The 26,129-nt window shown below is 36.9% G+C and overlaps 1 protein-coding gene across 7 annotated transcripts in view; it reads left to right on the top strand.

Annotated features, from left to right (window-relative positions):
• Positions 1 to 26,129, top strand: part of CCSER1 (coiled-coil serine rich protein 1) — a 655,276-nt gene that overhangs the window by 123,924 nt on the left and 505,223 nt on the right. The gene's annotated exons all lie outside the window — the stretch shown is intronic.

Here is a 26,129-nt window from a genome sequence, read left to right as displayed (position 1 = left end):
AGGGAAGTGATTTTGACAGCTATAGAAGAATTCCAGCACCATGGGCAGGCCCATCTGATTTTCTAGATACTTAAAATAACTGTTGCCTGCTCCAGGTGGTTACCAAAAAGACCACGGCTGATATAATTGTGATCCCATTTTGTGTACACCAGAATAATATGTTTCAAGTGAAGGTGGACTTGAGACGTGTGTAACTTGATCTTTTCTCTCATGGTTGATTAAGGCAATGCTGCACTGCCTTGATTAATAGCCATAACTGAGGTAAACTTATAGTGTGTTCAGAACGATTTTGTAATAGGATTGATTACACAAGGGTCTGGTAAGTTGTGGCACCGGCAGTGGGGAATCCTGCATTTCCTTTGGCTGTGACATGGGACAGTGTAGGGCCCCATCCAAGAACAGGAAAAGTCCTGCTAAGTCCATAGGGCTTTGAGAGAGACATAAAACATACATGATATTTATACACAGGTAGAGATCTGAGCTTGTATTCTGTTGTGATACTCTGTTATGGCAGAGACATGCTTTTAAGCAGGAGTAATTCTCACCCTCTCTTCTACCTGCTGTTTTCTGGCCACCAGAATACAGAATTATCAAGTGATCATGTTCAAAATATGCACCCAGTTTAAAGCTTTTGTAGTCTCATTATATTTGAAGTGGTCATACTTCTGGGCATGCACATATAAGCTGTTGGAGACAACTGAGAATAAATACATATTCTTCAGTCTCACCCCCTTCATAAACAAGAAGACAACAGATTACACACTGAGGATGTGCCAGTAGTGTTAGGGTAGAATTTGTTATTGTAATTGAATTTTAATAAAACCAGGGGGCTATTTAATATTTTCAGGATGTGACCAGCCTGAAAACAAAAGTAGTTGATTTTCCACAGTGTTTGTAGTGCTAGGAGCTGGTTTGTTGGGCTCTTTGTAAAGGCATCTTAAAGATGATCATCTCAATAGTTTGCCTATGGCAATTCCAGACAATCCCAGATATACAGATTTGTGAAATTCTTTTTCCCTGTTGGTACATGCTGTCCATGGTATATAGGATTCAGCCCTGTGTTACATGAGCTTTGCATATTCAAGCAGTTTTGTAGCAATATTTTTTTTTTACATTCCTGACCAGTTTCTGTAATACTTGAAAGGGATCTGAGTATCTGACATTCACATGTGTATCATACTGAGGTCAACTGAAAGTTAATGCATGTGCTTCTAGATCTGTTTTTGAAATGAAGGTCTCTACAAGTATAAAAATATGACACAAAATGCCACTTTTTGCATGGAAACCTTAATTATATTCTCTTCTGGAAGTTACCAACATTTCTGTGACTGTTTGTAGTGAAATAAAAATCCTGCTGATGTTCTACATTCTGAGGCTGATTATAGCATTTATTTGGTTAAGGCTGTCAGTTCTAGATTAATATTACAATTCATTGTGCCTCACTTTTGCTCTTTATAAGGAATTCTGTGGGGAATTACAATGGGGGAAATGTTCCAAGAGAAGCTCTGTTCAGTATTTCAACAAATACAATGTAACACGATGATGTGCAATTGGAAAACAATTCACTTCTTTCTTTGATTGTTACAAGGGATAACTAATGAATCGGGCAAGTTCCTGCTCTTCAGGAGCCTATGAAAATCTCTGAAATGACAAATTAAACAAATATGAGGGCTAATGTCATATCTTTGCTTTGAATATCACAAACTATTCCTTAGTCAGGAGGCTGTATACAGTAAACTGAATCACTGAAATGGAGCAGTTCTGAACTGTAGTGGCACAGTTAAATACAGTTGATGGGCTGGTTAATGGCAAACTCAGAAAGTCTCTTAATTGCCATTAGGAGCTCCAGATTTGTAGGGACTCTTGTTAGTTAAGGCTGATTTACAATAGCTTGTGCTTTTAGCTGCTGTGATTGAAAAGAATAGTATTAGCTAGGGTGAGGATATGTCTTCTTGACTTCCTACTGAAGTTGACAATATAATGATAATTTATCAAAATGGTTATATTGCTCTATCATAATTTTAGTGACCATTTATGAATAGAAAATAAAATACTGTTGGAAAGATTTCTGGGAGAAGCAGGTATTAAGGAGTGAGTTTTAAAAGAGGACCTAGAAGCCAATTGGCAGGTGAGGAGACATTGTTCCAGAAAGTGGAATGCTGTAGTATTTAAAATACAGAGCTAGAAAGGAGAAAGAGACAAAGATCTGTTACCTTTTTCATTGTTCACGATTTTTTAAATTTATTTCTCCAACTCAGTCTTTACTTGTCTTATGAGCTGTTTGCCCTCCAGCAGCTTCCTCATGAGATGGGGTTCCTTCAAAAAGTCACTATGAAACCCTAGTACTACAAAATAAAAAATATCCCTAACTTCTCTATTCATATGATTGAAGGGGAGGAGATACCTGCAAACCTCATGTAGATACTTGTAATTTGAATGTAGATTTCTGTGTCCTGCACAGCTTTTACAAGTCTGGAATTCCCTGCTTTCCAACCTTCTCTCTGTGTCTTTACTGCATTAATTTACTATGTTTTAAGGGCTGTATTGCCCAGATAAAGAATGGGAGACGGAAACATTTGATTATCCCACCTAACACACTTGCTTTGAAATTTAATAAAGTAATATTTATGTAGTACTTGGTTAGTGGAGAGCACTACTGCATACAAATGTAAAATGTTAATCAACTTGATTTGCAGGATTTTTGCATACTGTTCTTGTGCTGGAATCTTTAAAACCTACGCATAATATGACATACAAGATGAGCCTTGGGGGTGCCTTTTTATTACTCTAAGTACATTAGACTTTTAATATATGCTACAGTGTTGATTTCCAGTTGTAAAATAATTAAATTAGTGGCTTCTGTAGTGGGAAACCATTGCTGGTTTATAGAAAGTGACAGCATTCATTTAACCTCATTCATTTTCCTTTTCCCTGATGAAACACGACTTAATTGATTATTCTGAGTGTTGGTTACTCAATTATGTAAGACCTATATGTTCAGTCATATAAGCAGTAAGGAATTTATTCCAGTAATGCACACTGATGTAAGTTGTGTGCTTGTGTTGTGCCATAGTGTTACCGTTTGACTCAGGTCCGACAACAATGCTCTCGATCCCCTCCCCCCCCCACCCAGGTAGGGAAGGAGAGAGAGAAAAAGAGAGATACTTGGCTGGATTGAAAACTGAACTACACAGCTTTAATTAAACACTAATGAATCATAAAAGAAAATATATACAATTATATACAGATGTATTCAGATATGGGCAAAAGCCTCTCGCCTTCCCCCACCCCCAGCAACTCCCACAGCACTCCCCTGAACTGGGAAGAGTCCCGAGGAATCCCGGAGCTGCTGCTGGAGAAAGCAGAGAGTTATGAGGGTCAGGAGAGCTCGAGCCTAAGGGTCGGCGGTGATGGATGAGCAGAGTCCTCCCTGGACGCCAGTCATGGACGGAAGAGAAGGCGAGAAGAAGGAAGCTGTCTTCTATGATTTCCGACCCTCCTATGAGCTTATGTAGATATATGGAATGGAATATCTTTGGCCAATTTTGCTGTCTGTCTAACTCAGCCTCCCACGGGGGGTGTCAGAGATCTCCCCATAGTGTCTGAGCCAGTGGAGTGAAGGTGTAACCTTGAAACCTCAGTAGTTAGAAAAACATTCCACTGTCTTATCAGCCTAGCAGAACACACAGTTGCTAGTTACAAGAAAGCTCACTGAAGAAAAAAAAATCAGTGAAAAGAAAAATTGGCTTAATCCTGGCTCAAACCAGGACACATAGCCTATTGAAAACCTCAATACTTAATTTTGTATGGTTAGTATTGTAATTAAATCACAACTGCAGTAAATAGTCTTTTCTAAGCTCACAAAGGAGTAGCTTTCCAATGTCTTTTGTAATTTCTTAACCACAGGTGTCATAGAACGGGTGCCCTTGCATCTTTCTACAGAGATGTACATGTGTTGCTGGGCTTTGTAGCAAGGCTCTGGCTGCAGTGGGGGGCACTGCTCATGGTGCTGAATATTGAACACTCGTGCGTCCCATCTCCACATCAGGCTTTGCACTATGTGGTGACTGTTCATGAGCACGATATTGATTAGCTGTGCACCCAGACTGGCCTGTCACATCCATCACGTTGTTGCTTGAATGCTTGCTGCATAGTTTTGAATAATGTAGCTCACTATAATTTTAGAATAAATTTGTCTTCAGCTGAAGCTTTAACCGTTTCAGATTTAATGCTTCAGCCTCATCTGTGAAGCAGTGATCCAGCATACATTTAAAGCATAGGTGTTTCAACCAGCATATTTCAGAAATGAAAATATTTTTCTTATTTGTTGGAAAAAAATTAATTAAAAGTGGAAATATGAAAGTATGCTTTAGCCTCCATCTCAATATTGTTCAACTCTTAAAAAAACCCCAACGCTTTCAGAGATAGGGCACGTTTTATTCAAACCTAAGACCATCTCTATTAGAAGGTTTTTAAGTGTGTGCTTAATTCTATTTATGTGGTAATACATCGTTTGGTACTTTCTCAAGGATTATGGATGAAAAAAAGTGACTTGACAAAATGTCTTCTGAAATGGTGGCAATGGCTCTTACGTGTCCTATGTATTTTCTTCTGTTAGTGGATGTTAAAAAAGAAGGACCTGTTCTCTATGTAGCTTTGTGGCAATATAACTGAAAGGAAAGTCCATGTGAAGTTCTGAGGTTATAGTATCACTCTTACGAGGTAACACTTGCTCATGTATACCCAATAAAAAATAGAAAAATAGTTATGAAATAGGTTGTCTTCATGTTTGAATTGTAATGCTGTGATGTGGTGTCTGCTTAGCACTGTCAATAATGACAGAGGAGGTACTTCCTGGTAGCCACTCTTTAAGTACAGGAACATAGCAATAAGGTCTCCCTAAGCCTTCTTTTCTCCAGGCTGAAAAAACCCAGTTCCCTCAACCTTTCCTCATATGGCAGGCTATCGAGTACTTTGATCATCCTTGTGGCCCTTTTCTGGACCCTCTCCAGCCTGTATGCTTTTTTTTTTCTTTTGTATAGCAGGGACCAGAATTGAACATGGTGTTCCAGGTGTCTCCTGACAAGCGCGGAGTATAGTATGATGATTACTTCTTTGTATTTGCTTGTGATGCCTTTGATGCAACCCAGCACCTTGTTGGCTTTGCCACCGCAGCACATTGTTCGCTCATAGAGCTGCTTGTCCATCAGGACCCCCAGGTCCCTTTTCACAGAGCTACTCTCCAGCCAGGTGGATTCCAGTCTAAGCTGCACTCCTGGATTGTGTTTCACCTTACATTTATCCATCCTGAGCTCCGTAAGGTTCTTGTTACCCACTCTTCCAGCCTGTCCAGGTCTTTCTGGAGGGTGGCTCTCCTTTCTGGAGTGAAGTAAAAAGTTAGTATGAAATTAGAATTAAACTAAATAGAAATCATAGACTAATATAAGTTTAGTCCTCCAGCATCCTGGAGCACTGTGATCCATATTCTGAAAAAAGAAATACTGAATTGAGAGTCCTGTCTCAGTTCTGTTATTTATGTAAATAAATGGTGTAACCTTAGTCCAATTTTAATTAAGAAAAAAACCCCACAGCACTCCACAACTCATAACTGCTACCAATTTAACTTTATCTTAAAACTCTGTTAGTGTATTTTACCTGAAAAGTTGAATTGTGAACAAGCCTAGTTTATGAGCTGCAGGAAGCATGTAACACTAGCTTCTAGCTGTGCTTCCCTCAAATCTTTCAAGTATGTCTGAGATATTATAGATAATAGGCCTGTGCTGTGTTTTCTCAGTGGATCAAGGGAAATACTCAATTTCCTGAGCAAATTAGTATTTTTATATTTTATGTGTATATGTGAAGATGGGTGAAGGACTGATACATTCAGATGGTGAATATATGTTAGATTCCTTTCTAGCTGATAGAAATTTTATTAGTGATACATACTTGTAAATCCTACTTAGTTAAATGGATGGGTTAGAAGATCAGCATCACAGATAATCACAGCCATAATTTAGATAACAAAATGTTTTTCCTTCATAAATAGACAAATAGGGTGAAAGAGCACAGTCCTGAACTCCAGGGTCATGAAAGAATACTTTGTATGGTTGTCATGAACCAATGAGAATCAGAGTCTGAATCTCAATTTCCTGCTCTTTCATAATTATAGTGTGACATTTAGTTACAAATCCTTATTCATATTGGTGTTCTAAGCCATCATTTACTGAAAGAACCAGGACAGTAATTAAATTAGGCATACTGCCTTTCTTAATTCCTTTGATTTTATACATACATTGAGATGAAACATCTTCTTTAATATTATCTGCAGGCAGAAAATAACTGCAATAGTGAACATTATTCCAAATCAAAGTATACTGGACTATTTAAAGCAATTCTTTGTCTTGAGATTGCAAAGTTTAAGTAGGGTGCCAAGTGCTGCTTTTCTGTCCTGCTTTGTAAGTTTACAAAGATCTGGACTGGATGTCTTGCCAAAATGGAAATGTGATGAGAACTTGGGAAGAGCATGCTGTTTTTTCTCAGTTTTCAGTGAGTACAACCAACAGATTTAGGGACTAAGAGGAACAATTAGAAGCTAACAATTACTTTGCAGAACAGCCATAACTCAGCTTATATATCAACAACTGCACCTTCCATACAACTTCTGCAATGATCCTGTTTCAAGGTCAAGCTGAAACTGTGTCTAGCAAGTGAGTTAGTGAGGGCTTTTGACATTTTAAAGTATTTATCCCTGGGATCCTCGTATGTGAAGAAAGGAAAGGTAGTCTGATAGCTAAAACTTGTCTAGGTCTCCTAGGTTGAGCTGCGTTATTTGATGCAGATTTTCAGTGTTACTCTGGGCTAGTCACTTAGCACATAGAAGGTTGTACTCTCACAGTCACGGGGATTTGACGTTGAAGTTTGAGAGATACTCAGCATACCATTGGGATGGAGTCATTACAGTCTTTAGAGGCCGATTATGTTACATTTTGTGCCTCTTCATAAGGTCATTCCAGGAAGTAGAGCAAACACTACCACTGGTGTTGCTGGTGTGTCCCCTACTATTACCACTTGGGTTATTTTTATCTCACCTTCTGCTGAAAAAATGCCAAAGCAGTGCACAAGTTTCTTTGTAACGGCAGGAAAAAAAAATACTGTGAAAGCCTATCATAATGATCAACTAAAGCCTGGGCTCAAAAGTAAATTACATTTTAAACCTTTCCAGAATTGTACCTGTGATCCATCATTACTCAAAGATTGGGTCATATCTGCTGTAGTGTTTGAAAATACTAATTTATTATTGTATGTCTTGTACCTGAGTCTCTTGTGATGAGAGAGCTTGTTTTCCTTCTTTTGTCCTGCTAAGGATCCTGTCAAATACTTAATATTGTTTGGATTTTGCCAATTTTTATTTATGTTTTTACTTCCAACTTCCCTTGAGGGGAAAGGAAATCACAAATAAATGCAGTGCAGGCAAGTAAGCCCTGAGATTTGTTGCAGCCTAGTTTCAGCTGTAGGGGAGAGGGGGTCAATATGTAGCAAATGCCTTGGAGGTAAGGCAGGGGTGCATGGGCTTCCTGAAAATGTTTTGACTTCTTGGAGACCCCCATAAGAAGTCTGTGCTTTTGGAGTGTATAGCTTAGCTAATTTTCTGTAGTATACTGTAAGAAGAAAATTGTACCACCTTCCTTTGCCAAAGGAACAGTTTGAGATAAACTCTGAAAGGTGACCCTGAAGAAATATTCTGGGCTAACATTCTGTACTTAGGCTTATTTTAGGATTGTTCAATCTCATCCAAAGTGAATAAGGCCCAGGCATCTCCTTTTTATACACCTGACTTCAAAATACTTATATGCAAGCCTTACTGTAAGGAACAGCTTTAAAATGAATGTTTGTCAAAGCACTTGCCGCTGCTTCAATAGCTTCTGCAAAAGATAATGTGTTCATTACAGCTGCTGAGGGTTGCACCAGGACTACAAGACTTGGGGCTTTTTTTCTCCCTTGTTTCCAAAATGTTGTATCATCTTTGGGAGAGCTCATTTCCAGACGAGATTTAAAGGAAAGTGTGGTTGCAGTTGAAAATACTCATAATGCACTTTTGAGAATAGGCAACATGTGGTATGTTGCAGAGTGGAGAACACATAGACTGGTGGATCTGCAAGTGGCAAGTTAATCATAAATTGATATTACACTGAGTCTATGGTTATCCATGTTGTTTTCTTTTCTTCGAAGAACTAAGTGTTTATCAGTTTGATATTTAGAGTTGCTGAATTCCATGTTACTCTGTGAAATGTTGCTTGCCAATGGAAGTTTCCAAGAGCATTGTTTAATTAATTGGTAATTTGAGAGTTCTTTGAATTTTCCTCTAAAAAATGTTTCTCTTTCAACACAATGGTGGAACTAAAATTCTTTCATATCGGCACAAAAAAAAAAAAAGGAAAAACCAGCATGTTCCTGCAGGCAGTGAATGGCATGCTGGGGAAAAGAGTTTACAGTTAGTTATGGTGAATATGGTATTAGTATTAAGGTCATTTGAACTGCCAGCAAAATAGGCTGTTGCTAAAGCAGAGGATTATCATGAGGGGCAAGAGAGGCAGGGATGTGGGCAGGGTACCAGTCAGAGGGAGGGGCTGGGCTGGTACTTGAAGGATCCATGAATGTATTTATGAATCCAGAGAGCAAAGTGGTCTGTGCTTTTATCAGTGACTTTCAGTCTTCATCAGCCCAAGAGGAGCAGGGGATCTGGCTGTCTCTGCTTGCATTTTATGCAAGTCCTGTAGGTAGGTGCAGTTGCAGGCAATGCTTTGTCTGCGGCAGTCTGTGGGTCTGGCCATGTCAGTGTCCTCTGTCTGTCTGTGTGTCTCTGGCATGTGACCTCCTTTTCGCTGCTGGTTGAAGCTGTAAACCTGCAAGTGGCAGCAGTGTCATTGGGCCTGGAACACAGGAGGCAGTGGCCCCACACAGCATCCTTCAGCCCATGGTGCTGTGTGTATGTGCTGAAAATAGTTTGTGCATAAATGTACGTATGTACGTAAATGTAAGATGTACCTGACAAAACATAGGCATTTCTTTGAGCTGTTTCAGTGGTTTAAATGCTTTAATTCCTTCCAACCAACTTTTTAGCACTAGTGACAGGTTTTATTTGTAACAGAGTAACTGCTGAATCTGGAAGATGAAAGATAAAATAGAAAATTGATAGTAAATGAATTAAGTGGTTTTGTTGTGGTGTGTTTTTTTTGTTTGTTTGGTTGGTTGGTTTTTTTGTTTGGTTGTTTGTTTGTTTTCCCCAGAATGGGTAACACACTCATTTTCTCTTCTCTAAGTATTTCTAGTCCCGCAAACACAATTTACATTTTTCTTTTTTTCAGGAAAAAGAGGATAAAGCAGTGTCCTTGCAAAGGTTAAGGAAACCAGAGAGGTCATAGGACCTGAGAAACTCTTATGAAAAAAAAAAAAGGAAAAAAGGAAAGAAGGTCTTCCTGTTGAAGATCTTCTTGACTTGATTAGTTTTTTCCCCACAGAAATTTTTCTTTATAAAAAAGCAACTGACTGTAAAAATACACATATTTGGAAGTTGAAAAGCAGACAGTAGATAAAATGGAAGTACAATATGTAGTAGTATTATTTTAGTGCTTTTTCCCCAAACTGTTAATTTCACAGAAAATAGTTTTGACAAGCCTCTGTATTTCTGACACATTTCCTCTATGAATAAAACATGGAATAACTCTATTTCTAAGGTTCAATTTTGTTGTTTTGTTTCCTACTCAATCTTGAATTTGTTTGTTTGCTGCATTTGGAGGTTTTTTGCAGCACTGGAGGTTCAGGAAAAGATACTTTATATGCTTCTTAATGTAACATTACTGACATGATGTACAGGTTCTAAATGATTGTTTTAGGCTAGAAAAAGATAGATATGTTACTTAACCAACTTATTGTCAGTGTATATTAGTTTAAATGCAAACAGCTCCTGGTTCTGAGGATTTTCAAGCCCCTCAGTTTGCAGATATGGCACTTATGTGTTCGCAGACAGGTTGTGCAGAGCTGAGGGGAGTTACTCCTGTGGAGGAACTGGTGGTTGTATCTGGGCATCTGGAAGGGGTGATTTTGACTGTGGAAGATTCAACAGACGAAAGGCATCGCCTTGCACTGACTTTCTGTGGAATCATTGTGCTGTGATCCTTTGACACTGAGTTATCACAAGTTGTGAGTAGCAGGCGTAAATAGAAAGGGGTGAAGAAATTAATAGAAGTAAGAAGGAAAAATTGCATGGGAAAAATCTCACCATTCTTTGGAATGAATTTGCTTTAAATTTGGTTAAGAATGATATGTTGCAAGTGGCATAAAGGAATTTTTCAAATTCTCCCAGATTTCAGCTACCAGCAGAAGTGTTTTCTGTCCCTCCATTCTGAAAGAATGAATTCCAGGAGTGTGTTTTTCAGTCTGCAAGCATCATAATTAGGAACTCTCTGTAGTACAATAGTGCTTGCTGTGTGCGCTGCTCCCCTTGTTCCCCACAGCAAACGCAAGAGTATGGGTACGCAGTTATGGAGAGGTATCTTACATGGTATATCTAGTCTCACAATAGCCTGCACTCTTATCTAACCTATAAGAAATCCTGAGGATTTCTTCTCTTGGCAAACAGGAATAATGAGCCATTGAATCAGCTCAGTGGCAAGTGCTAGAAGGGTTGCATGGGAACATAGTGAGGCCAGAGGAGATGGCAGAAAAGACAGTTCTTTCTTCCAGTGTGGGATTTTATGTTTCCCAGATTTTGTAACTGTAAGTAGAAGAAGACTCTCTCAGTTGTTGAACTTTCTTCTTAAATATAAACGAGGTAATTTTGCCTCTGCCCCATCTTCCCTGCCACCACCCCATCAAATTTAGCATGTCTTTTTTATATACCAAGCTTTCTGTACTTTCCCAGAATATGTAGGAACCTGTGTTATCTTAGATGACATTTGGATTTATTATGCTTGCAAATCTAACCTATAAAATTAGTTACTTCTTTTGCAGATTCAGCTCATTTTAGAGATGCCATGCAAAAAAAAAAAAAAAAAATCTCACTTGCTCATCTTTAGTCCTTCTCCCGACCTAGTTCTGTTTGCTTTCTGTTAAATAAATGTATTTTGATGGGTTGCTTTCTGCTTTACATGCTTGTTTTAGTCTCATATTGAGGAATGATGCAGACAGCTTTTTTTTTGGTTTCAGGTAAGAGCGTATTAAGGTTACAGTATATTTTGAAACTGTAGGTCAAATGCTGTAAGTCTTGCTTGCATCCAAGTATTAAAGTCCACACAACTAAGGCATTAATTTGCCAGCTTTTTACTGACATAATAATGAAGAATGCTTTTCCCAATAGACTACTTTGTTTCTTGTGTTGTAGAAAAGAAGTGCCATGATTATTTAATAACACTAGTTGTATTTGTAAATTACAGGTTAGACATTCTGAAGTCAGCAGAACTCTTTGGAGATCAGCCTACTTTCTGATTATGTGTGGGGATGAATTGTTCCTGTATTTATTGCTGCAAAAATATATTTGAAATTTTGATATCTCCTCAGGATTTAGGTCACTGCATTTACTGTTCTATTCAAATTTCAGTCTGTATCAAGGGTGATTCAGCGTGTTTTACATTTACCACTTATCTCTTTGATTTGATTTTTTTTAAAAGTTATTTAGAGATTCAGATGTATTCAATGTCCTAACTCATTGCGGATATGCATGTTCACTATTTTGTGGGAAATACGTTGCTAGAGTATCAGCCCATACTTAGAAAAAAGACACCTTTCCTTTGGGAAACAAGAATTGTTCAGTGCTTTGAGAATTTGCTATGAAGGTTTCTCAATGAGGCATTAAGTACGTATTTAGCCAAACAAATAACTAGCTCCACTGAAGTCAATGTCATCATACACTTCAGATTTCAGTGCATTCATAAGTGACCTTGGTTGTAGGGGCTTGGACTCAGTTCGTATAATGCTCCCTATGAGTCTGAGTTTTTATAGCTATGCAGTTGCTACCATTTGCCTTAAATAAAATTATGCTGTGGCTAAAAGTATATATACATAGAGTATTGTTAACAGATCTGGTAGAAAACTAAACTGTGTAACTCAGCTGAGGAAATGTGTGATTACACATAGCTGATGTATGAGCTATTTTTTTCTGAATTGTGATACTAATAGCAGCATAGTTTAGGGGAACAAATGGTCATATTATTAAAGGAGTAATGATTATTTTTCCTAAAATAAATTTGGGGATGCAATCTAACTGTTTAATTTAATGTGTTTTCTCAGCATGGATATGAAAAAAAGGATTTGAAGATATTACAAAATTTTTGTTTATATTGTAAGGGAAATTAGATTTGGTTGCAAAATGCAGTATGCTTATTTCAATTAAAATGTTAATATCTTTTCAATAATAAATTCCTTCAGAAGATACTCTTCTCTAGTGAGACTTAGTCCATACAAACTGTTGTTTTCCCACAACAATGAGGGCATCTTTCCAGACTAATTTTTAATCATCCAAGCAGTGTAGAAATAGGTAATATGAAGACTTTAATTGTAATAAATATTTTCTTTAAACATTTTTAAAATTATTTATAACTGCCAGTTTCCTACATGCAGTAGTCTGAGGAGACCTTGACAATAATTTTGTAGTCTGGGGAGAAAACCCACTGCAAAAATAACTTACTCAAGGTTCATTTAGATGAGGTTCATTTAAAATCTCAGCATGCCTTTTAACTCACTAGACTCCTCTTTAAGAAGTGATGCGAGATTGGTTCTTTAATAAAGTAGAACAGAAGAAATTGTTGGGCTCTTTGTCAATTATTTGTATGGTAATTTCCACTAAATCACTTCAAATTAGCCTAGAAAGTGCTACAGTCTGGCGTTCTCCAGAACAGAAGCTGTCCTTCTTGGCATCCTTATGTAGGTTCCTACATAACTAAATCTGATCGAAGAATTCTTAATAAGGTTATTTAGTTTTTCTGACCTAAACCAAAGACCATGATCTAACAGTTTTGTTTTTTAACTTTGTACCTTGAGCATGTATTTTCCAATAAATTTTGCCCGTAGTTGACTAAAACTGTAGTCTTGCTTTCTGTTCTTCACTTGTATTTTAAAAAGGTTTTTTGAGCACAGGATTTTTACAGGATTTTCCATCTCTGACATGACCTATATGAGCGTCTAGAATACTTCCACTGGGAAAAATGAGTCAAAACCCAGTGAAAGACTTGAATGAGTTTATTCTGAAAAAGCTTGTGTGTTGTAGAACTGGATCACAATTTCTGGAAAAGCAACTTTGTCTCATCAAGCAGAGATTGGATCTTCTGTGTTTTAGTGGCATCTTAGTTCCTAACTGCATATGTGGTCTGTGCTGTTAAGGGCTTTAACCTCCACTCCTTGCCCTTCTGGTTAGGTACAAAGTAATCAAATAACTTATGGAGGTATCACACACTCATTGAAGTAAATTTATGGAGCACCCACCATTCAAGTGTCAGGTGTAGTGATTTGATAAAAAACAAAATACCGTCCATATTTTTTTTTTTACCTGATGCAGTGCATACATACAGAAAATAGGATATGCATAGATGGAAAAATAAAGTAGGTTAGGTGTGGACTACTTACAGGAGGAACAGATCTATGAAGCCATTGGTCTTTAGATTGTTAGCAATGGGGTCAGCTGTAATTTCTCATGTGCTGATGCAGCTTTCCATACTTAGCTGGACTTGGCCTTCTGCTCTTTAATCATCTCAGTAGTTTTGGCCTGAGGTTTTATTTTTGTCCTTGCTATTCATATGCATCATTCTGTGTAGTATAGCTCTTCAGACTGCAGGAATAAGCTAATAAAGCCTTTTACTACACCTAAGTATTTTAAAAATAATAGTCAGTGTACTGTGTGAGCAGAGGACAGGATTTAGAAATATTTATCTGGGGAATTTTTGGCAGTCTTTTACCTTAGAATTTTCCATAGCAAATACCACAGGGAGCGTTACACTGTATTTGTTGTACAGCTTTGGACTGTTTTCTGTGATTTTTTTCAAAGCCCTTTTTCTTAACTGATAGTTAGTCTGAAAAATTATTTACTATCCTGAGAAGATACATGTGTTTGTGTAAGATAATGTTAGAGAAACAAGACTTACTGCATTCTGAAAAAAAATTAAAATTCTTTATTTATTTGATTAATACTTGAGGTGGCAGGAAAGCAGTGCTGCTGAGTCACCACTGATTATTACTTCTAGTTTGTCACTTGAAAATGGGAATAAGAGCCGTTCACATAACTTGAAGGTGACACAGCAGATGTTTTAAAAAGGGAGTAGTGGACAGTGGAGAGTGGAGCAGTGGAGAGTGATTCAGAGTTTCTAATGAAGAAGTTACCTTGAATTTCACTCATCTTCAAGAAGCAAGTTTTGTCTTCCTGTTGATGTAGCAAATGGAGTTTTATGGTAGTGGTCTGGGGATCTCTTCCTGCCTTGAAGCACTTGCAGAGTATTTGGAGGGTAGTTAGGAAACAACGAGAATATTCAATACATTATTTATGTTAGTTGATTTTTTTAACACTGTTGGTAAAATTAAGTGTCAGGTGATAAGGGAGTGACAGACTTCCTTAGATGGATATTGGCTTTCAGAACAGGAAAATATGTTTTGTGTTCACTATATAATTTTTATAAACTGATCTATTTAAAGAATTATTTGTGTTTGGAACTTAGTTTCAGTTTCTAAATGAATGCACAACTGTGCTTTGCTTTTGAAAGTATCCCTAGCAAACTGATGGGTAAAAATCTAGTTTTGCTCCAGTTAAAATATGCAAAACAGCTTAATTTTTAAAAATGTACCAGACTGTCCTTCTTAGTCTGTTGTTAGGTGCTTTATGATGTTAGAGTTGATTCAGCTCTAATGAAACTGGGGAGACGGGCAAGGATAAACCAAATTTCACAGTTTTTATTGTAGGCTTGCTGGTGTCCTTAGAGCAGTAGTATGCTACATACCCTAAAACTAATGAATGTAAATAAAATATCTTTGGGAGATTTAATTTAGTCAAGTACTGTAATTTAAAAGAGGTGACTATTAAGTCACATCAAAGAATTTACTTCCAATGACTTTGGAGAGAGTGACATTTGATTCAGGTTCCTCTTCACATTTGTACCCGGTGAGGAACTGTCCCATAACATGAGACCTCATATGTCTTTCACATAATTCAAAGAGATTCTAACACTGCATCTCACACTCAAGGGTATAGTGGATTCCCCATAGTACCTCTGGTCCGGACATCAATAATTATGCTGACACAAAAATGTTTTAAGTTTGGTTGCTGGGTTTTGAGGAGGAGAAAAAAAGGGAAGAGTAGGTGAGAAGGGGAGAAATATTTTTGCTGTTAATTTTGATTTTTACTTTCTTTAACAAAATACACATAGAGGCTATGCAAATAGTTAAAAAATATATTCAGTCTTATTTGTTAGTTTTACATGATAAATATCCTAAATTAAACGAGCACAAACTTTCCACTTACATGTTAGTTTTTTGTATTCTGAACAGCTTCTTTGCTGGTATGTTTTATGATCTTCCCAGAAACTGTAATGGAATTACATTCCTACTCTGGACATGCAGAAATAAATCATAGAGTTCACAGGAAAATTGTGTAGTCTCAATTCAGGAAATTTGAGACCTGCGTCTAGCTCTGTCACAGTTAGTATATAAAATCCTTTGCAAGAGACTGTTTAATTTGCTCATCAGTATTTATCTCTCACATAAGGATCCTCTTGGGATACATTCTTTATTTCATAGGTGTTTATATACTGTGATTCCAAGTGCTATAAAATATCCTGCAGTTTAATAGCTTAATGTAAGTATTTTGCAAATAAGATTCTGATTTTGAGAAATGTTTTGTTACACCTTTTTTTGCTGTAATTTTTCAAGTCGTGTTTAGTTTATAAAAATAATAAAGTAAATAGCTTTATAATTGACAATAAAGAAAAAAAATGCTCTATAAGGAGCTTCGGTTCTTGATTGACAATGAATAAAAGCAAACAGGAGATTCTGATCTGGAGTATTAGGAATGAGTATCACCAGGAGCTGCGTCCTCAGGCTGTGATAATGAGCCTGGACTGAAGGAGGGGCTAGTCCAAGGACCCCAGTGCTCTGTGTTGTCGTTTTGCCTTTGGCAGATCTGTAGGTGTACGTGTGCTCTCATCATACATACTGTACCAACATCTAAAACTAATTTAGTTAACAAGTATTTGTTTTGTATGTGTGTCCATGTTTTAACTGAAGCTCTTAATCCTGAAGAACATTAGAACATTTTATGGCATCACAAGCAATATTATTGGAATTATATCCCTAACTGGATTCTTAGTTTAAAACCTAATTTGGAAAACAAACTACAGTGAGGGGAAGAAAAACCCTGCAAGTGATCAAGATGAAAACTGATCAAGATCAAGTGATCAAGAAAAAACTGAGCTATTTTCGTCATCTACACTTACCATTACGCTCTATACCCAATTGAAGTTTGGATTGTTTTGTGACTTCCCAGAGCCTGTGGTTATAAGACCTTCTGCTCTGTATTGTTTCCTGGCATTCACTAGTGTTTAGAGTTTAGATGCTTCTGCTATAGAAATTACTGTTTATGACATTGCTAACTTCTCTATATTTGCAGAAATGGAAAAATACTTTCGTTCAAAACTAGAAGAAAATACAGACATTTTAAAAGAGCACAATAATTGACCATCCCTACTTGTGTGAAAAATATTTTGACATCCTTCATCCAGGCAACAAACACTAATTTTATGAGCCAGCATAAATCACTTTATTTTTGGAAAAAAACCAAACAGTAGCATTGGGCTTATGTTAATGAGTTGAGCATCTGTCTTTCCACCTTGTAACTATGAAAAGGCAAAGTATTGTCTTGCACAATATTGGGACAGGGAACCAAGACTCCTGTCACAAACACAGAATCAGTTCCCAAGTCACAGGCGTTTCCTGCTCTTCCAGAGATTCCTCAACTAAATACTGGTCGGGCCTAATGCTGTCCATGTGGTGATGGGGAGATCACAGCCTGGCACACCACACCTGAAAATTGATTAAGTGCAGTCATATCCATTTACTGGCCAATTGTGTGATACTTTTAGTGAGAAGTTTCAAATACTAGCACTCAACAAAAATCAAAGGCAGAATGGTGTGGTTTTATACATAATTCAGCATCAGGGACTGAGCATTTTTAATGCATTATTCACTTTGAGGAGGTCATAGTTTCCTCAGTACCTCATGGGCTTTAAGCAGGAAAACTGAAGTTCAAACTAGCTACTAAGTGCCTTGGGTTGAACAATCAAAAGTGTTTGTTTAAAATACAAGCCAATTATTCCTGAATTATACAGAACACCATAGTAACCTACGTTCAATGTATTTTGTATTTGTATTTTGTATGAAGTTATTTAAAACCACTTAGCTGAAATAATAAGTGTTGTCAATTATTGATATATGAGTGTAGCCTAATTATATTAATGTGAAACATTTTAGTAGAAAGAATATTTCTTTGTGCCTTGTAGCTTCGTGTCATTGTCATAATTAGTCATAATTAGTGCCAATCATTTAGGTGAACTGTAATTTTGAGAGGTTCTATTTCAGTTCTTTTGTTGGTCATATGTAATTGCAATCTTCCTTCACCTAGAGACACGAGTTGTTTTGTGTGTTGTTTTTTTTTTTTTCTTGATTTATCTGCTCACATAGTGTCTGCCTTGGTTGTGCATAGGACTTGCAGGAATTTCCCGTATTTGAAGACTTAGGAGGGCATGGAAACATGCCTTTGTCTATGTTTTACTATTGCTAGGTACTTAAAAACATGTTTATAGTCTATGATGAGAGCTGTTGTGTTGGTAAGCCTGTGCTCCCTGCCCTGGTGTCTGAGCTGTTAGTGAATCAATACCCAGTCTCTGCAGTTTAGAACTTGGCATTTTCAGACAAATCAAGATCAATGGCAATTTACCTTACAATGGGTTCAGGAGATTATTTAAGGGCTGCCCAGACACCTCTGCACTAATGGTGATATTGAAGGCTATGTCAGCTGAGCTGTTGATTTTATTCACTCAGTCTTCAGTTTGTTTGGCTAAATACCCAGGCAGAAGCCTAAGCCTAAGACTGTCTTACCTTCAGTCATTGGTTAGTATTAACAGCAGGCATTTTGAGTGTCTAGGTTCACATCCAGAGATGTATCACTTTTTCCTTCAGTGTGTCTCACTCTCCTCAGAGCAACTTCAAACTTTTCCTTTTACACTTGGTCACTCCTTCTTCTCTTTCCTCTCTGTTACTGCCCAGGGCTGAAATTCATACTGTTTAATTGTAGAAATCTACTTTTGAACCACCAGGGACTCTTCTACGTTCCTTGGCCAGTGTGCACCACTGCTTGTTGAGACACATAATTCAGGTGTGGCCATTTCTTTGTATGGGCTGTAAAGACATCTAAACTAATCCAGATGACGTGAATCCTGCTGTTGTTTTTGTAGATTCTGTCTTGCTTCTTAAAACAGATATAAGGGGTCCATCTGTGTTTTTTCTTGCAAATAGAACTGGGTTTAATTTGAGAAGTGCTAGATGCCTGTTAGGTTCTGTGGTAAAGCTGCAGTCACATGCATACATACGTTATCTGCAGATACATATCTCAGTTCTCTTATTTGTCTTTTATCTGTTTTTCTGGTGGAGCATGATTGATGTAGTCTTGCAGACCCTGATCGCAAAGGCTCTTGAAGTTCCTGAGAAGGTTTCCTTGATCCTGATTTTAAAATGGCTCTTGCATGTGCACTTGATTAATCGAACTATTGCTTATTTATTTAATTAAAGTGTTTCAAGTCTCAAAAAGCAATGGAGTGACAGTCTATAACTGACTGAAATGGGAATTCCATTTGAAGAACTGCTGGAGAATCAAGTTCACTGTGTAATCATAAAATGCAAACTGCTTTTGTTGTTTATCTGTGCACCTCCTGTTCATTATGCTGAAATTGAGCTGAAAATTGTTTTCTTTTGTTGCCATTAATTTTACTTTTTAAATTCAAAGCAAATTAAGTTGCTAACTGCAACAGCTATAGAGGTGACTTCCTAAATATGAGAGAAACTCAATCTTCAGCTATGCCTAACAAGCCTCATTTTACTAGGTTATTTACAAAAACCTACAGTGAAAGCCAATGTATTTAAAAAAATAATTTGTCATGACTGCTCCAACATAGTATAAATTCCCTGTTGCCAGCAGCAGGCAAATAACCCTGAAGCTTAGTGTGAAATTTTACATGCCAGCTTTACCTCTGTCATTGCTAATCACTTCACCAGCAGCATTCAGTTCACCTAGTAGGGCTGGATAACATGGAAGTTACAGATGGAAAGAGCTAATTACCTCATATGGCATGTTCATTTTTGTTTCTCTTCTTCCATTTTGCTGCCAGTACAGGATGTTTTCTGTGGTGTGTTTCCTATCAGGTTCCCATTACCTCAGTTATGAGACCATAGCCGGTTGCCTGGAGAGTTTTCCATGTTCTAGCTTTTTCCTTACTTTGTTTTGTATCTAGCATTCATAGGTCTGAGTGATGCCTGAAGAGATGCAGGGGAAGAATAGAGAGTGAGATGAGTGAACAGATGTGCCTAGGGTTCCACTCTTGCTTTTTTTTACCTCTGTGACCCTGATTCTTAATAAAAATAATATCAGTGATAATATTAGTGATTTCTTTGTAACAAACACTTCCTTTAAACTTAATGGTTACTCATCTAAGAAGCAAATATCCTCCTTTTTTTTTACCTTTTTCCCCCCCTTTTTTTTCCTCCTTTTTTTCCCCCCCTTTTTTTTCTTTTTCCTTGTGATGTTGGTAATAAATCAGAAACACTTTTTTTTTAATGTAGGCAGCATTATTATTTAAGTTGTACTTTATACGATGTTGAAGAAGTAAAAAAATTATGGTCTTGAAACTCCCATATAATCAACTGACTGTGTAAACCCCATTGCCACAGATATTTGGTTCAATCTCTTAATACATACAGAGCTATAAATAAAAGCAATTACCCCTTTGTATTTGTTTTCACTCATGACTTCCATGAAGCAATATGATTTCTTCATTGTAGTAAGGAAAACGTGCAGGTAAATACCATCTTACTCAGTAAGCTGGCTTCTGATACGTGTTCTGATTCTGATCTGCTCACTGTCTTACAAAATTTATGTCCAGACTTAAAATTTTCCTTGATCTTTTACTTAGTGGAAGGAGTGCAAAAAGGAACAATTTGACTGTTTTCCTACTTTCTGGTTTTAATCAACAGGTTTTTCAATCATCAGAATTGTGAGCTGCTTCTGATTTTTATTAGCAATTATTCATTAGCCTAAAAAGAAACCCAGAGGCTTTATTAAGCATTCTGATGTTGCCATAAGGAAAAAGAAAAAGGTTATAAAAATGAATGGAGCACATTTGCTCTAGAATAATTTTGATCATACTGTGATGATGCTTTCAGTAAATACATGCAGCAGTTCGCAAAATAATACAAATAATCTTATGTCTTTTGATGTTTAAATAGAACTCTCAAAAGAAAAGTGGCTTTTGTCAATTAAATTTGCAATTTAACTTTCAGTTCTGCACTTACTCTTTTTTACTATCTGTGAATGCTTCCTAAGTGCCTAAATATGAACTTTAATAGTATCAATTTCAATAGTTTGGTTTTGGTGCTCATGTGGCTCTTGAAAAATAATGTATTCTTCTCAGCCTTGGTGTCATCAAATGAAGGTTATTTCCCAGAGTGTTCCACGTTTACATGGAAAATAAATAACAACAGAGCTCAATTGACCACCTGAGAATTGAAGAAAAGCTTAGTCTCCTGCATATGCCAGAACGGTGGGGATCCCAGAATAATGTATATAAAGGTAAAAAAACCCAAAACATCATCACTCTTCTGGGGCTAAAGGTGAAGCTGAGTAGCTCAGTAGTGTAAATTCCTCACCTGTGCCCCTGTATATCGGGATCACACATTCAGGAGTTCATTGTTTGTTCAAGACTATGTTAGCTGATATGCTTTTGACTCAGTAGCCACTCTGTGGTAGAAATCATCATTCTGAGTTCTTTGCTATCATCCTTAGCATCCACTGTTTGATATCAACTGCTCTGGATGAATTCTTCTGCTATGAAATAAAAAATCAATAATAAATAATGGTATTCTGAAATAAGAAAGAATTCCCTCTGATTTACATGTATTTGTTAAAATATTTGTTGTAAGAGAGAATTTAGATGCAACTGAAGGATTTGCATTGACAACTAGAGTATGGAAAATCTAAACTCTAGCAAAATTGCAAAGTAAAATTCCTTCCAGATGATCCAGAACAAGAAAGTTGTATCTATTATATGAACTTTTTAGTGAGAAGGCAAAAGTTTTATCTGGGGCTTTATTGTACTGCTTGTAAGTATATTTGTTTAGAAACCGGTACAGGATAAATGCTCTCAGTCATGGACACACTCTTGGTTTATCACTTCTCTCATTGGAAGTGTTTTCATATATAGCTATCTGCACGGGTTTGTCCTTTACTCTTTAGCAAAAGAAGTTGCAACATCTTTTAGTAAGTTAACTGAACAGCATTGTGTGGGTTGAGATTCTGGCCGTGGGTAGGTCTCTGGAGCAGATGAATTTTAACTGGAGCAATAGTGTTCAGGTGTTTGAGTGAGGACTCAATATTAAGTCTCAGAGGCTTTAAGGGAAGAGCTCTGGTGCTATATGGTCAGCTGCAGGTAGCTGTCTCTTTCATTTGTATCTCTGTGTGGTGTTGCTTCATGTGCTTTGTTATAGTGCCTTGAATTGGTAGGACTGTAGAGGATGTAAGCCTAATAGGGGGGAGGAAGAAAGTCTCTGAACACTTTAATCTATGACAACGTCTGTCAGAAAACATGAAAGACTATTCCTGTGGCACTTAATTAAGCCTTAAGTCTTTGTAACAAAAACAGCAAACAATTAATTAACAATTAAAATTAACTGTGTGTCCTTTGTGTAGTGATTTATATGCATAATTAATGCTGTAGCATTTTAAGGTGTTAGCTGTCCTTTACAGAGAGGGTAATAAATAGTGGTTGCAGAGGCTGTTACTTAAAATTTAAATCAATCTTTACTCCAAAAAACAATTAGTGCTAAGGGGCTAACTGGAAGCATGAGTGAGCTCCCTTCCACACTCCCCATTTTATATGTATGTGAGGAGATGTTCATCTTGCACAGGGAATACATTATTGTACATATCTGCTTTAGCTATCTAGCTAGGCTATTTCTGTTTCTAGTACATGGATGCTTTGTTACTGCTTGTGTTCCTAAGCTACCAAGAGGGCTGTTTAAACAGCCATGTTGAACTATATATGGATGTAATATATTAGCACACAATTTGAGTTATCCCAATTTTCCTCAGCTAAGGGTCTGCATCCTGGTTTTTAAAGGTATTGTGCTTCGCATTGCAAGACGAGCACAAGTCTTACTTCATAAAAGCACTCGGTTACTTTGTGTTCTTCCTCTGACTTGCAGTGAGAGATAAGCTCCCAGGAGTCTGATGGACTGTTGAAATCAGACTGAAGTCCAGAGTCCAAAAAGACCTAGGTGTTGTCTTTCATAGCCGTTAAAACTTCTGGATCTATTCAAGTTTGGTTCAGATAAGTCCTACAGCCTAAGCAAACCAGTGTGCACATCTGTGTTAAAAACTTGGGCCTTAGCTTTACCTTTTCATGTGATGGACAAAATCGAAGGCTCTAATTCGGAAAACATGTGCACGGTGCACTGATTTGCTTACTGGAGGTTTGCTGTGTCAGTGATGGATTTAGGAATTGTGACTATTGTCTGATATGTCTACTTATTCATCTGCACTTCAGTTCTGTATTAAAAAAGTTATTTCAAGCTTCACTCAAAATGCTTTTTAAGTTTAACTGTGATATCTTGTATGCTTAACTACTTTTAAAAATCCTTAAAGCTTAAAGTAGTCTTTGAAAACAGATTTTTACTTTATAAAGGAACGTGCTTTTATGATCTTTAAATTTAGTTTAGACTACAAGCATTGATTTGAAATACAAAATTACAAAGGACAGCTGTGAATCGGTGGCTATGAAGTGCTTGAAATATGTGAATTCAGGCCACAAGGAAAAATTACTGTAGAAGTATGCTTTGATAAAAGTTGGGAATTTTTAATTATTTTATTTCTTACTGTACCTATGACTGTAGTTTTTGAGGTAATAAGGACTTTGATATATCTAAATCAGTAAAGAAGGGATAATTTGTTTCATAAAAACTGGTTTGTAAACACAGGAAATTCCTATATATAGATTGTGTAATAAAAAAGATCAGAATAACATAGTAACCTGGGAGTTTGTGTTCTGGCTTAGAACTATGTCTTTTCTTATCCATCATCCTGCTTTTTCCTGGGAGAACTTGGCAATATAGAGGAGAAACCATTTATTTGTATTTCTTTTTTTTTTTTAACGACCATGCAGAAGTTAATATATTTCCTTTATAATACAACATATGTTTAATATCTTTTTACTCAAAATGAGTAAAAAGAAGAGCAAAAAAAGCCATATTCATCCCTCAGATAACTTTCTGTACCCTGATTATATTCTTAAGCATTAGGGAAAACTTGTGTGGTTGCATTATCTGATATTCTGCAAAATGTGGAGGAGCTGAATCTTATATTTCCACCCTCATCCCCACCTCCTGCCCCAACCCCTCCATCAGAATTGTTGTTTGTATGTACCTGAAGTCAGCCAAGTCCAGAATATGTCGATGGGACAGTTGGTGGTCTTGAGCTGTGACCTTGGACAAAAGAAGTGTGTTGTGGGCAGAATAATTCTGACTGTGTTTATTTGCTTATGTGTGAGTAAGTTTAATTTTTACCCACATGCTATATAATTATTTTAAATCTTATATGATACTGTTAATTTCAGCAGTAATTAACATCCTTGTGACAACGTAATTATGGCTATAAAGACTGTTTTTTTAAGTTAATGGTTATCAGTACCCCTAAAAAGCCAGGCCAGTGAAAACAAAATCCAAAAAGAGTATTTCATTTAGAGCAACTCCAGATTTAGTCATAGTACTGTAAAATCAACCCAAAAAGTTACTGAGAAGTTGAATGATAATTCCTGTCTATCCAGTACCTCATGAGCAAATTCTTCTACATAGTATACCTATGTTTCTCTGCTGCTGTTCAGGGTCACAGCCCTGCTTATGCCTTTGCTAGAGCCCATGGGAGTTTTTTTCAGTGTAAGGTCTCAATGGTCCGTGCTCTCTGTATCAGGGAGAGATTCGCACATATCTGAAGCCCATAAGAATATTTAGAAGATGAAAGGTTAGAAAAATAATTAATATTTAAGGAATGATCAAGGTTTTTTTTCTTAGTGAATCAAAATGGTTTTTGACATTAGCAGCAACTTTGCTGATAAGATATGGGCCCTGACAGCTTGTTTCTGACTTAACTGAATATTGGATGAACTTAAAGGCACAAGGGAAATAAATGGCTAAATCTTTTCTTTGTGCTTTTACAAACTTTTCTTTGTGTTCACACAGAATAGTAGTCCAAAGCACTCCACAGAAATGAACATTTGTTTACCTATTTTTATTTGGTGTACAAAGTGCAGTGCGTATATGTTCTGTATACTTTTTTCCTCACTAGGTTAGTAAGAGTTTGCACTTAATCTGATCAGAGACTGGAACTTTCTGCAATAACTGCCCACTTGAATGTGCACCTTATCTTCATCACTGATTACTGGGTCCTTAAAAATGCAAACTTAGTGCTGTGTAACTTAATTTTTCCTATGTAAAGTTTTTAGAGTTGACAACTGTTGTTGAATATTTCTATCCTAATAGCATTACTAATTCATGAACACAACAAAGCATTCCTGCAAATTATATGCAAGGATAATTTCTATTATATTGGACATTGTAATACCAGTAACTAAACTGTGAAAATACCTCTCAAGGGAATGCAGCTTAATAGTGAAAACTGCAAAATACCTGTTTAACAGCACAGGAATAGTTTATCTCCAAATGGAGCTTGTAATGTAGGAAGTACTTACATTTTTGATATAGAAATATTTCTGAGATACTCCATCCAAATTGATTTCAGCCTTTGCCTTTATTGTTTGTTCCCTTCTTTTCCCCATGTCAGCAAAAGAGAATCTGGAGATAGCCCAATACATTACTGTGTGCTGAACTTCAAACTGGTTTTGATTAGTTTATTTAGAATTATTTCTTAATTCTCTTTTTATTCCTGACAAGTTAGATGTTCTGTAACAAAGGCAGAGAGAACTGAGCTAACCCGTGTGTTGACTGTACAGCTCCTCTGTATGTTATCACTCATCACTGTACCTCATCACTGCCAACCTCCACAGCAGGCTCCATATCTTCATCTTCTAGTCCTAAATTGAGGCATGAGAAATTCCTACCGATAACTACTGGGCACATTAGCTGTATCCTGGAGTTATATAAGGTTTTATTTTTTTATACACTTTGAATACACCTTTTCAATGCATTTCCTTACTATGGAGAGGCATAACTGGATGTTTTTGACATTAAACTGTTTCTTCACAAAGAGTACTGAAGAGAAGACTGTGTGTTATCTCACAGTTTACTTCTGGTTTACTAACATTTCTCTTGCTCTCAACATCTTCCTGTAAGTAGAAGACAAGCTACCCACTCTGACTCCTTCAGTACTATGCCAACGTTGGAAAATAGCAAGGAGTAACATGAGCATGACCCCCAGAACTGGTTAAAACTTCCTACCCCCTAGGTTTTAGCTGCTGGGTCAGGCACCAAGCTGAGGGCTGTTATTTCTGACTGATAAAGTCAGAAATCCCAACTTCCACTGTCCTAAAAATACACTACTTTTGTTTGCTTTTTTAATAAATAATTAGAATAGTTATCTAAGGAAGGAAAGTTCCACATACCCCACAGTAAATGTAGGTCTTTGAGATCTATCTTCATGGACAATCTAGATTGACTCTCAAACTTAAGTTTTCAGTTGTTGGCTGCTTGCTACGTATTTGAATTTCAAGGGACAGAGAAGGAGTGCTGATCTTTCTGTTATTCTTGACCTTCCTTGAGAGGCACGGGGGCCTATATATATCCCATCTGAAGCTGCAGTGAACCATAGCTTACTGTGCAAT

This window comes from Apus apus, chromosome 4, assembly GCF_020740795.1.
Source record: "Apus apus isolate bApuApu2 chromosome 4, bApuApu2.pri.cur, whole genome shotgun sequence".
Classification (NCBI taxonomy): Eukaryota; Metazoa; Chordata; class Aves; order Apodiformes; family Apodidae; genus Apus; species Apus apus.
This window is presented reverse-complemented; position numbering and strand designations above follow the sequence as displayed.